This window comes from Schistocerca americana, chromosome 6, assembly GCF_021461395.2.
Source record: "Schistocerca americana isolate TAMUIC-IGC-003095 chromosome 6, iqSchAmer2.1, whole genome shotgun sequence".
In the NCBI taxonomy this organism is placed as follows: domain Eukaryota; kingdom Metazoa; phylum Arthropoda; class Insecta; order Orthoptera; family Acrididae; genus Schistocerca; species Schistocerca americana.
The window spans coordinates 11,314,384-11,328,333 of record NC_060124.1 but is presented as its reverse complement, the minus strand read 5'-3'; positions in this window follow the sequence as shown (position 1 = coordinate 11,328,333).

The following is a 13,950-nucleotide window of genomic DNA, read 5'->3' as shown; positions in this document are numbered from 1 at the left end:
TCTATGATATTATCATCTTTCTACATAGCAATTTAGAGTTATTCGAGAAAAACTGTTTCAATCACGCATATAACACAACAAACAAAGACAATTTTATGCTTCCCACTCATTGCTTAAACCTATATGCGCAATCTCCTCAGTATATGGCAATGAAAATTCATAACAAGCTAAAAGGAAAGTGTTCTGAGTATGAACCTAGAGACACTGAAAACAAAGCTATATGATATACTTGTCAAACGCTGCTACTACACTGTTGAGGAGTTCATGAAGGATGAACTGAACATTTGAGTGGGATAAATTTACATATAGTCTTGTGTGTAAATGTAGCTGTCCTTCACAAAAGGGAGGAAAGAAAAATAAAAGTTTATATTAATATTAAAATTCTTTGTACCAGTTAGGCCTAAGTTGTGTTATCCATTTTTTTTTACATGTCTCCTGTACACTAATCATATGAATAGAAATTGTATGTTATGAGATGAATAAACCACTATTCACTATTAGCTTTAAACCATTTATTAATGTCAGTGAAAATTTGATTAGCAGCTATTTCTAAATCTGTACTTGACTTGCTGCTTATTGCAGTGTTTGTATCATCTGCAAACAAAACAAACTTAGCATCTGGCATTGTAACAGACGAGAAGTAATTAATGTACACAAGAAAAAGCAATGGACCCCGGATGGAACCTTGAGGAACACCACATGTAATTAATTCCCAATCAGATGAAGACTACATTCTCTATATCAGAACACTTGAGGAATGCAAACTGTGACTCATAAAATATATTATTTGCAGTCAAATGCTTAAGGAAATACTTGAACTCAACCTTTTCAAATATTTTTGAGAAAGCCACCAAAAGTGAAATTGGTCAATAGTTTGATGGTATCTCTCTATCCCCCTTTTTGTAAAGAGGCTTAACTTCAGCATATTTTAGCCAGTCTGGAAATGTTTTACTGATAAGAGATTGATTACACAAATAACTTAAAACAGAACCCAACTCATATGAGCACTTTTTGATTAACTTCATTGATATGTTATCATACCAACTAGAATACTTAGATTTTAAGAAATTTCTGATGGATGCTACTTCTTTGGGAGATGTGAGTGTCGTTTCCATTTTACTGAAGTTATTTTTAAAGACTGGTCTCAGATACTCCATTGCACTTTTCACCAAACCTGATAACTCCCAGCTGTCAGTAATAGAAATGAAGTACTAGTTTAAGAGGTTTGGAACACTACATGCACTTGTTACCAAAGTCTCGTTTATTTTTAAAGCTATCTGTTCATCTTCCTTTTTGGTCCCACCTGTCTCTGTCTTCACTATATCCCATACAGTCTTTATTTTGCTCTCAGAATAAAGCTGCTTAGTTTTCTGGATTACTTCCTTCAATATTTTGCAGTATTCTTTGTAATGCATTACAATGCTAACATCAGAGCTGTTCCTAGATAGTATAAACAGTCTCTTTTTTGTCCCACATGATATTTTTAATGCTTGTGTAATCCAAGGTTTATTTTTTTACTTCTGCATGATTTGAGTTATCTTTATGGGAAAACAATTTTCAGAAGTGGAGGTAACTTTATTAATGAATGCTATGTATTTTCCGTTTGAATCAGAAGTATTGCCATGGGATACCTCCTAATATCGTATAAATCATCCTTTTGCCCAGTGTAAAGGAGTAACTCAATGTGGAATGGACTCAACAAGTTGTTGGAAGTCCCCTGAAGAAATATTGAGCCATGCTGCCTCTATAGCCATTCATAACTGCAAAAGTGTTGCCAGGGCATGATTTTGTGCACAAACTGACCTTTTGATTATGTCCCATAAATGTTTGATGGGATTCATGTCAGGCAATCTGGGTGGCCAAATCATTTACTTGAACTGTCCAGAATGTTTTAGATTGGATTAGACGTACTTTCATTCCAATTGATCCATAGTGAGGAGATCCTCCAGGATGTAGAACATGTCAGAAGAACAACAATACATGACAAATATTTACAACTAAAACAAATAAGCTAATGTACCATTCCACAGGTCCCAAGTGGAATGATCATCATTTTTAATGAACACTGTATGAAAGAGTCATTTTGCAAATACTAATGCACTGAATTTGAAATAAAAAAGTTTTATTTATTTATTTATAAGGTAATAAATGTGTAATACAACTACTATGATACTTATTTACAATGAACACATTTCTGCACTGAAAACACACATATTTACAATGAACACATTACTGCACTGAAATTGTGCAGAAGTTATATTGTACACACACACACACACACACACGCACACACACACACACACACACACACACACACACACACACACACACACACACAAATCAGTTGGTTTTACTGAGAAATTCATCAATGGAGTAGAAGGAGTTGGCCACCAATAAATCTTTTAGGCTTCTCTTAAACTGAATTGTTCTTCAAAACAATCAGGAACAATTGTGGCCCAGTGATAAGGCACATTGTCATCCATAAAAATTCCATCAAGAAGACCATAAATGGCTGTATATGGTCTCCAAGTAGCTAGATATAGCCATTTCCACTCAACGATCACTTCAGATTGACCAGAGGACTCAGTCCATTCCATGTAAATGCAGCCCACACCATTATGGAGCCACTGCCAGCTTCCACAGTGCCTTGCTGACAACTTGGGTCCATGACTTCATGTGGTCTGTAGGACACTCAAACCCTACCATAAGCTCTTACCAACTGAAATCAGGACTCATCTGACCACACCAAATTTTTCCAGTCATCTGGGGTCCAACCAATGGTCTTGAGCCCAGGAGAAGTGCTGCAGGGGATATCATGCTGTTAGCAAAGTCACTCTTGTCAATCGTCTGCTACCATGGCTCACTAACATTAAATTTCACTGAATGTCCTAACGGATAAATTTGTTGTGTGTCCCACAGTGATTTCTTTGGGTATTTCATTCCATGTTGCTTTTCTGTTAACACTGACAATTCTATGGAAACACTGCTGCTCTCGGTCTTTAAGTGACAGCTTTTGGTACTGCATTGTCCATGGTGAGAGTTAATGCCTCAAATTTGGCGTTCTTGGCACACTCTCCATGCTGTGGATCTCAGAATATTGAATTGTCTAATGATTTCTGAAATGGAACGTCCCATGTTTCTAGCTCCAAATACCATTCTTCATTTAAAGTCTATTAATTCCTGTCATGCAGTCAGAATCATGATGGAGAGCTTTCCACATGAATCATCTAATTACAAATAACAGCTCTGCCAATGCACTGCCCTTCTATATCTTGTGTATGCAACACTACCACTAACTGTATATGTGCATGTCACTGTCCAACGACTCTTGTCACCTCAGAGTATATTATTGTTCATTGACAGTGCTGTAGAGTACATGATAGTGCTACCACTGGGTGATCTTAAGGAAATGCAGAAAGACTTGGACAAAATTTCAATTTTGTGAAATGAATAGCCACTCTCTTAAATACGGATAAATGTAAGATAATGCCTATAATATGACAAAGAACTCCGTAGTCTCCAATGATGAGATTAGTGCTGAACATTTAGATCTTTTTTAATCATAAGTATAATACTAAGAGCAATATGAAACTGGATGATCACTTAGAATCAGCATTAGGGAAGTGAGATGGATGACTTAAGGTTTGTTACAAGGGTGTGGTAAAATGTAATGAAGCTATAAAGAACATTCTAGAATATTGTTCCAGTGTTTGAAGTTCTTATCAATTAAGTATCAAGCAGACATCAGACACATTCAGATACACAGTGTTAGGATTGTAATACATCAATATAGTGATATGATGAAGGACATTTAATCTTTAGTCCAGGACCTCCATTGTCTCTAAGGCATATTTTATGGACCTTTCTCTGAGTCTCTGTTTTTAGCCGTCTTTCCTTCCATCAATCTGGCTTAACATGTAGCTGTTTGTAACTCCTTTTTTCGACTTTGTGTTCTACAGTTGTGACATAGGTGCATATGACCCTAGTTGTTTTCACACCCTAAAACAAAACAAACAAACATTGATATAGCCCATGTGATACTGTAACAGGAATGGTCAGCAAACTTAAATGAAAATCCTTTAAAGAAAAATGACAATTCTTACAAACCCTTGTTGGCTGCAACTAGAGAAATTGTATTGTGTGGGGGTTGTGTTACCACTATGCTGCCACCATCATATACACAGCATAGGAACCACAAGGAAAAGATAAGATATGTTAAGGCTGTTACAGAGGCATTAAAATGGTCATTTTTCCCTCACTTGGTAGGAATAGGAAATAAAATTAATTGGGTGCTATTTACTCTTCACCAAGCTCTGTTCAGTGGCTTTCAAAGTATGTGTGTAGATGTAGATGTAGTAAAAGGCACATGCAGCTTTTTGTTATATGCAGAAAAAAAAGTGAAGCTGAAGGCAACTATAGATGCAATTCTCTTCCATAGTTCACCGTTCACTTTTGTGTGACTGCCAAGCAATATCTGTCACACTGCTCCTTTAATTCCTGTACATCTACATGCATCAAGTCTCTAGATGAGACAATATTTTTGCTAGAATTAAGGATGTTGTAAAGTTTGATCACAACTTATAACAAAGCATATTGAGCTGCTAGGTTAAAATCATAAATGAAAATGATATATGACAGACCCATAACCAATGAAAAAGGCGTTGTGATTAAACAAAACTACGGGTAGAACCCTCATAATAGTATGCATAAAGAATAACAGTGTTGAACAGAAATGTAACTGTTTTTGAAATGTATCCTTTCTTGTCTTGTCCTACAAAAATGACTGTAAAGTCAAACAGAAACAGAAATGAGTAATTGATAACACCAAGCATTAAATATCTTGTCCCAGGAAGAAAATCGTCAGTAATTACAAACCCAATTCACTCCTTTTATTTGAATGTGGCATACAGCGGGGTGGGCAAAAATTGGAAACTAATTAATAACCGAATTGCTTCTTGAATAACTAAAGAAAAATTAATTGGAAAGAATAATTGAAAGAAATTGGAAGGTTCACATATCCTGACTGAACTTTAACTGGTACAATATTGACAGACCTTCAGTGTCAATACATTTAAGATCACTATTCTTCATTTAAAATTATGTACTACTTCTCATGAGTTCCATTGTGCATACAGCTGATCCAGGATCACCCTTCTGCTGCTCATGCAAATTCCTCTTGTCCTCAAGCAAATGGACAGTTTGTTGCTGGTCATTCCCACATAGGAGGCTTCACAGTGTAGGCAGGTCAGTTGGTAAATCACGTGGGTGATTTCACACATGGCTCTACCTTTGATCGTGTACACCTTCCGGGTTACAGGACTGGAGTAGATGGTTGTGGTCATATGTCTGCTTGTGTCTGTATATGTGCAGATGGGTATGTGTGTGTGTGTGAGTGTATACCTGTCCCTTTTCCCCCTAAGGTAAGTCTTTCCCCTCCCGGGATTGGAATGACTCCTTACCCTCTCCCTTAAAACCCACACCTTTCGTCTTTCCCTCTCCTTCCCTCTTTCCTGATGAAGCAACAGTGGGTTGCGAAAGCTTGATATCTGTGTGTGTGTTTGTGTGTTTTTCATTGTGTCTACCTACCAGTGCTTTCCCGTTTGGTAAGTCACAGCATCTTTTTTTAAATATATATATAACAAAGAGGTGAAGATACTGAAATTAATCAACTGAAGAGCGTATCTCTTCTCTTTTTTGTATAAAAAAACACATTATCTCTGGCACCAAGCAATTCGTTAATTCACATTTGTCTGTATATGTACAAAAAGGTAAAGAATGAAGAAAAAAGGGAAAAACAATATGATACATTACAATAGCCCCCACTGTGCACTGATGTCATGCAGAGGTGCACAGTGTCTGAGCTTATTCCCGTTTTTGAGAGTTAATAACCCTGGCTGCTAAGGGCATAGCCTTTATTTTCATCCATTAGAGTTATCCTGTATGGTTATCAATTCATATGGGCATGTCAGCTCCTTTTAACACATACACATATAAATTTTCTCTCCTAACAAAGTGCTTGGTGTAACTGCATAGTTGCATTGTTGTCAGTCAGTATCTGCACAGTGTTTAGCTTGCAAGCCTGTGCACACACCTTGATGTCTATTACCATCCCAGTTCATGCCCACATGTTTAATACAAGGCCCAGAGTGTCTGTGTCATGCATTTACAGTAGCTTTCATTGTACAAATTCATGAAGCTTGATTCTTTGTGAAATCTTTGATGCAGTGACAACTGGTTTCCATATCAGTGGCCCAAGGAATTTATTTTCGCCTCCACATCTGACATCCGTTGACAAGGTAAGTTTCTTGCCACTTTTACAATTCAATTCAATTCAGTTCAGTTTATTAGCGTCCTTGTAGTACATCATCAAAATGACATAGGACTTGTCAAAAAACATTACAATTTAAAATACGTGTACATGAAAATTTGTAATTGAATTTACTTGTCACGTGGACATTACAATTTTAATAGAGCTGTAAGAACATTAACATAAAAATATACAAGTAGGATAACAATGTACAAAAAAAAAAGCAAGTGATTCTCACATCAAAGATTATTTCCATTCTTACATTAACACTGTTTCACACTTTCATAGAAACTGCAAGTATTTAAATGTGAGCAATTACACATATTTATTATGTCAGGGAAATATTAACTACACTTTTATTGTCTATGATTCATAAACTCTTCAATACTGTAAAAACTATTGCTCAATAAGATGTTTTTTAATTCTCTTTTAAATGTGTGCAGTTTTGGTATTATTTTTAGTTCTTTGGGGAGAGCACTGTAGAGGATTTTGGGTTGGTATAGTACACTTTTGTGATACATAGCTGTTTTATGAATTTCTCTGTGGAAATCATTCCTAATCCTTGTTTTGTAGCTGTGAAATTCTCTGTTTAATATAGAAAATTCCTCGTGTTCTTTTAAGAAACATATGCTTTCATATATGTATAAGGATGGTAGTGTCATGATTTTTAATTCTTTGAAAGCATGCCTACAAGAGTCTCTATATCCTATACCTTTTATTATTCTGACTGCCTTCTTTTGTAGTCTAAATGAATGTTTTGCTAGACTGTTGTTCCCCCAAAACTGTACACCATATCTTAATAAACTATGCATGAATGAGAAATAAACACATAGCACTGTTTCAATATTACATGAGCTTTTAAGCATTCTAGGTATATAACATGTTTGACTTAATTTTTTGTTCAACGATATTACATGCTTTTCCCATCTTAAGTGTTCATCAAACCATACCGTCAAGAATTTGGTGTATGATGCTTGTTCAATCTTACACTTACCCAGTTCTACTGTAAGGTTAGTTTTTATTTTATTTGTAATATGTCTGAACTTGATCCACGTTGTTTTTTTGGCATTCACAATGAGTTTGTTTTCATTAAACCATCTGTCTGCTTCGTCTGTTGCTAATGTGACTTTTTCCTGTAAGTCAGCTTCACTGTTTCCTTTAACAAACAAACTTGTATCGTCAGATACAGATAGTTGACTTGGTAGGTCATTGATAAATATTAAAAACAGTAATGGCCCTAATACAGATCCCTGGGGGTACTCCGTACAAAACTTTCTCGAGTCTTGATGAATATGTCCTATCTCCATGGCTTATCTCCACCTTCGGATACCTGTCCGACAGATATGATTCAAACCATTTGTGGGCAACTCCACGTATCCCATAGGCATATAACTTCCTAAGCAGTAACTTATGGTCGATGACATCAAAGGCCTTTGATAAGTCTAAAAACAATCCACAATTTAATTCCTTTCCATTTATGGAATTTAGAACAAGTTGCAAAAAATTGAAGATAGCTGTTTCAGTTGATTTATTTTTACGGAAACCATTTTGTGCGTTAACCAATATTCTATTCTTAATAAGAAATTGAGGACAACATTATGGAAATGGAAGAGGATGTAGATGAAGATGAAATGGGAGATACGATACTGCGTGAAGAGTTTGACAGAGCACTGAAAGACCTGAGTCGAAACAAGGCCCCCAGAGTAGACAATATTCCATTGGAACTACTGATGGCCGTGGGAGAGCCAGTCCTGACAAAACTCTACCATCTGGTGAGCAAGATGTATGAAACAGGCAAAATACCCTCAGACTTCAAGAAGAATATAATAATTCCAATCCCAAAGAAAGCAGGTGTTGACAGATGTGAAAATTACCGAACTATCAGCTTAATAAGTCACAGCTGCAAAATACTAACACGAATTCTTTACAGACAAATGGAAAAACTAGTAGAGGCCAACCTCGGGGAAGATCAGTTTGGATTCCGTAGAAATGTTGAAACACGTGAGGCAATACTGACATTACGACTTATCTTAGAAGAAAGACTAAGGAAAGGCAAACCTACGTTTCTAGCATTTGTAGACTTAGAGAAAGCTTTTGCCAATGTTGACTGGAATACTCTCTTTCAAATTCTAAAGGTGGCAGGGGTAAAATACAGGGAGCGAAAGGCTATTTACAATTTGTACAGAAACCAGATGGCAGTTATAAGAGTCGAGGGACATGAAAGGGAAGCAGTGGTTGGGAAGGGAGTAAGACAGGGTTGTAGCCTCTCCCCGATGTTGTTCAATCTGTATATTGAGCAAGCAGTAAAGGAAACAAAAGAAAAATTCGGGTTAGGTATTAAAATTCATGGAGAACAAATAAAAACTTTGAGGTTCGCCGATGACATTGTAATTCTGTCAGAGACAGCAAAGGACTTGGAAGAGCAGTTGAATGGAATGGACAGTGTCTTGAAAGGAGGATATAAGATGAACATCAACAAAAGCAAAACAAGGATAATGGAATGTAGTCGAATTAAGTCGGGTGATGCTGAGGGAATTAGATTAGGAAATGAGGCACTTAAAGTTATTTCTGAAAGTATTTGTATGGAGTGTAGCCATGTATGGAAGTGAAACATGGACGATAAATAGTTTGGACAAGAAGAGAATAGAAGCTTTCGAAATGTGGTGCTACAGAAGTATGCTGAAGATTAGATGAGTAGATCACATAACTAATGAGGAAGTATTGAATCGGATTGGGGAGAGGAGAAGTTTGTGGCACAACTTGACCAGAAGAAGGGATCGGTTGGTAGGACATGTTCTGAGGCATCAAGGGATCACCAATTTAGTATTGGAGGGCAGCGTGGAGGGTAAAAATCGTAGAGGGAGACCAAGAGATGAATACACTAAGCAGATTCAGAAGGATGTAGGTTGCAGTAGGTACTGGGAGATGAAAAAGCTTGCACAGGATAGAGTAGCATGGAGAGCTGCATCAAACCAGTCTCAGGACTGAAGACCACAACAACAACAATAAGAAATTTGTATAGTCTATGATACATTATCCTTTCTATTATTTTTGAGAAACCTGACAACATTGATAAAGGCCTAAAGTTACTAACATCATATTTATCACTGTTCTTGTAAAGTGGCTTTATAGTTGAAATTTTAAGTTTTGATGGAAACACCCCTGTCTTAAAAGATTCATTTATAATTTCAGTGAGATGTGAGGCTATGTTTCTTTCACTTTGCTTAATGACTTTGTCAGGAATCCCATCACACCCACATGACATTTTATTTTTTTAACTTATTTATAGCATTTAGTACCTCTGATTCAGTTACTGTATAAAGGAACATTGTCATGTCATTCATGGGGATTTTTACCTTGCTATTGGAATTGCATTTAGTTTTAATTAAATTTATGGCTATATTTGTGAAATGTTTGTTAAATATGTTGGCAATCTGAAGTGGGTCCTTAACAGTTTTACCCCCACTTTTAATGAAAAAACTGTTATCTTTTCTTTTGTGTCTACCTATATTTTTATTTATTACCTCCCAAGTTGACTTCATTTTTGTTGTTACCTTTCTCAATGTATGAATCATTATCAAGCTTCTTAGCTGCAATTATTACTTTCTTGTACAGGCTTCTATAACATTTCACATGTGCTTTCTGTGCTACATTCTTCCTGGCTGATTTGTTTAACTTTCTGAGAGTGTCTGATGACTTTCTAATCCCCTGTGTAACCCACATTTTGGTTTTATGTTTAGTTTTGACTCTTTTTATAGGAAAGGCAACATCGAAGCAGTGTTGTCAAGCACAGAATCATGTTGTTATGACGTTGTCAAGCACAGAAAATTCTTGTTACATGAAGTATTGTCATCTTTAGTTTATCACACGCACACACATGTATATCACACGCACACTTAACAGTTTGCAGCCAGGTTTCATATGTTTTTGCACTTTGCTTTTGAGCGTCTTTCATATAGTTGTATTACATAAAGTTTCTGTAGTGTCATTTCCACATACTATACACATAACATAAAAAATGCAATTACAAAATACGCTTATCCTATTCATTTGCCGACATGCCACTATCGTTGTTGTACACATTATAGTCTGTGAAATATCCTCTTCCCTTTAAATTGCTCGTCGTTTTACTTTAGTATGTTTAGTTAAATTACAATTTTGTTACATTATTTGATTCCAATTATATGAGTGCACATATTACTCTCATTTGGTTATACATTCTTTCTGTTACATTCATAAAATAATAGATTCTGTATTCTTTTATAGCATAAATTGATATACATTTCACTTCAATTTACAGTGACTTATTGTTGGAGCATATTCATCAATTCATAATAATTAGAGAAGTAAACAATAGTCACTACAATAGATAGGAAATGCTGCTAAAATAACTACATATGGCCTTGTCCTTCTATCTTTCTCCAGGAAGGATCTTTGTGCTACAGGGTTGAGGAAATTCCATGGAAAGGCATTTATGTGCTCAGTTACATCTTGTTTATAGACTTAACTGTGATCTCAAGAACAAAATAGTTTGTTGTTTATAAACACAACTCAAATCTAACGATACCAGTTGTATCAAATACTTATTCAGTGTTTAAAAGTGCAGCTCAGTGTTTGCTTGTTATGTTCATTGTATAAAGGATAACCATTTCATGTGCTGAACTATACAGAGTTATCTCATCAATACGATATGTGTTTACAAAAGTAACAAATGTGCATAAAAATTTCAATGTAAATCAGGTGTTTGATGCTTTCATGGGTAGTCGACACTCACAGTAGTTAGGGTTCGACTCCTTGATTATTTGGCAGTACTCAACCTTAGTTCAGCATTGTGATATGTAATGTAGCCTACTGCAACTGTTTTCTTCTTCACGTACTTTCACAGTATCACATTCATGCGCATTATCAACTTATAACCATATTTATCTTGTGGTTCGGTCCTTTCTTCTTTTTATATATTACCGAACACTCTATGAGCATTTAGCTTTCTTCACTTTATTATGTGTTGATGCATTGTTCCCTTGAAGAAAAACTTAATACTCACTTAAAACAAAATCTTCATAGATAAGTGTATAGTGGCTTGATGGCTACTAAAACCTTTTTCATATATTCAATTGTGTATTCATTCACTTCAGTGTGCAGTCATGCTATCACAAAACTTATTTAATGTTATGTGTGCGTCTCTACTTATGTTATAAAACTGAAAGACAGAGTGTGTTATAGGCATGGTGTGACCTCTTATTCCATTTGCCCTTTATACTGTACTCACTTGTTTACCTGCAGCAAGCCTTTTCTGGTCCATCAAATATAATTAGCATGTGTACTTTCAATACTTAAATTTGTAAAAATTGTACATATATAGATATCATGTATATAATAGTGTAACTTAAGTAAATATCTCATAGTTTAGGGTCTCTTTCTGTGTATATAATCCCCTTAACTTATTTTGGTATGTGTGTGTTGTGTAGATAGTTGGTAGCTGTAGTATGGACTCTGCCCTAATTTTCTATGTACGTGTTTATGCAGTAAGCTTTACTAATGCTATAATCCATTCATCATAAGAATAAGCCTGATGTAAACATTGCACTACGTATTCTTTCACAATTGCTGGAACCTCATTGAATTTCTGTTTCACGTGGGACTGCAGCCATGCTGTCTGTAGTGCTGTCAAGTATGATAATAAGGTTATGTTTTGTGCTGTGTGTTACAGGACAACAACTTTACTGGTGCATTTAACTGGATTGCACTGGCCAGTCAGCTGGTACAGCTAGCCTGCAGTGACCAGTTGTACTTCACACATAAAAAGAGACGAGCAAAGGAGCAACACACAGCTTTGAAAGTCATTTAAATTTTAAGCAGAATGAAATCATACACTCCAAATCTCCCACAATATGCTCCCTACATGAATAGACAAAAACTGTAACATATTATGGTTTTTTTCTAACATACTATTGTAATTAAAAACAAGAATGATGAAAATTCCCGACTTAACCACAGGGTAATTTTTCTGTACAAGCTGTGTGTAATGTAAGAGAGTATTGAAGGATTTCAATGTATAGTTAAATATTTAAGCCACTGAAGATATTACTTACCAGGAAAGCACTTGGGCTCGATCAAATAGATCTGTATGAATGTTTGGTTATGGGACCATTATGTACCTCTGAATGTGCTGGTGGGTGTCGTTTATTTGCAAAACTCTGCAGTCATGCTCTACATATCACTGTAGATGTAGTTGTAGACACCATACGCAATGCAGCAATCTTAACTATAAATGTAAATGTGGAATGCCAATAAAATTCTCCGAGCAATACGAATGACTGCAAAACGCACAGTGAAGAAATGCAAGTTGATCGCATGGCGTATTTGCACATTCTATAATATCAGTGTTGAACGCCACGTAAATGACACTTTTGAAGTTGTTTACTGGTTCACCAATATCGTAACCAGCGTTCTGCCACGTGTAGTGAAGCATTGGTCTGTATACTCCCGCAGATAACTGATTGTAAATGACGGAATGCATATTCATGATAAAGTATCTGTCGTGCAATTTCGACTGCATATTACTGGAACGTAATTTAATGAAGTCTGTTATTCTCTTGGCATATATTTTATATTGCCAGAAGAAATACACATCCAGAGGTTGTGCATATTTTGTAGTTTTAGGTGGAATGATTTTTAAATCTACATGTTTTCCTCCAGATGCTTCCAGTAGTACTCGTTCATCCTTATGTCCAGACCAGGAGTTACAAAGTACTAATGACTTTCTCGACAAATGTGGAGTCAAAACTGACAGAAAAAACGTCTTCAGATGTTGTTTCGTCATCTTCCCACTCACACTTGCATCGATGACGACTTTTGGAGGGCACCACGTTTCTATTTCCCTTGACACGCGGGGTCCAAACTTTCCACTGGATTATTGGAAGCAAATATAAAGTTTGTCTGCCAATCGTCCGTCCATTGATATAGCAACATCGATCGTGTAACTATGTGTTACACAGTTAACTGATTGCCACATCGCGACAGTGTTTCTCTCCCCTTTCATGGATAGTGTTTGTCACAAGAAAGTTCATAGTTGAACTGATTCTGATCACAGTTCCATACAGAACTAATATCGATGCTTCCTCTCGTGATATGCTCATTGACGTCAGCAACAAACGTTTGAGCTCTTTCAATCAGCTCTTCTTCATCATCCTTATCTTTTCGTGCTTGGAGCATAGTGATACAGTGTGATGTTATCCTAAACTCCTTTTTCAAATTAGTAATAAATCCTAGTGAAGCTATAAAGTTTGTACACCCGAGATTTCTGGCTATGTCCAAGGCCCAATGTTGTAAATGCCAATAATGAATGGCGGAACCGCATTCTCGCGCTTCATTGAATTTCGCCATTACACGCTCCTTGATAGTCTTGAAGAGCAGTGTACGATTTCCTTTGAAAACTGTATTTCCTTCTCTTTTCTTTGCCACGTAATCCAGTACGTTTTTAATATTGCTTTTAGACTTCAGTTTAGGGTATCTTTTCAAAAGCTTGTCGTATGTGTCGAAACCTCTTACGTAATAATCATCGTACATGTTCTCCAGTGTGTTGTCATCAAATGCTGTGATGCTACTTGCAACTTTAACGTTCTTCTTGGGAGACGGTTGGT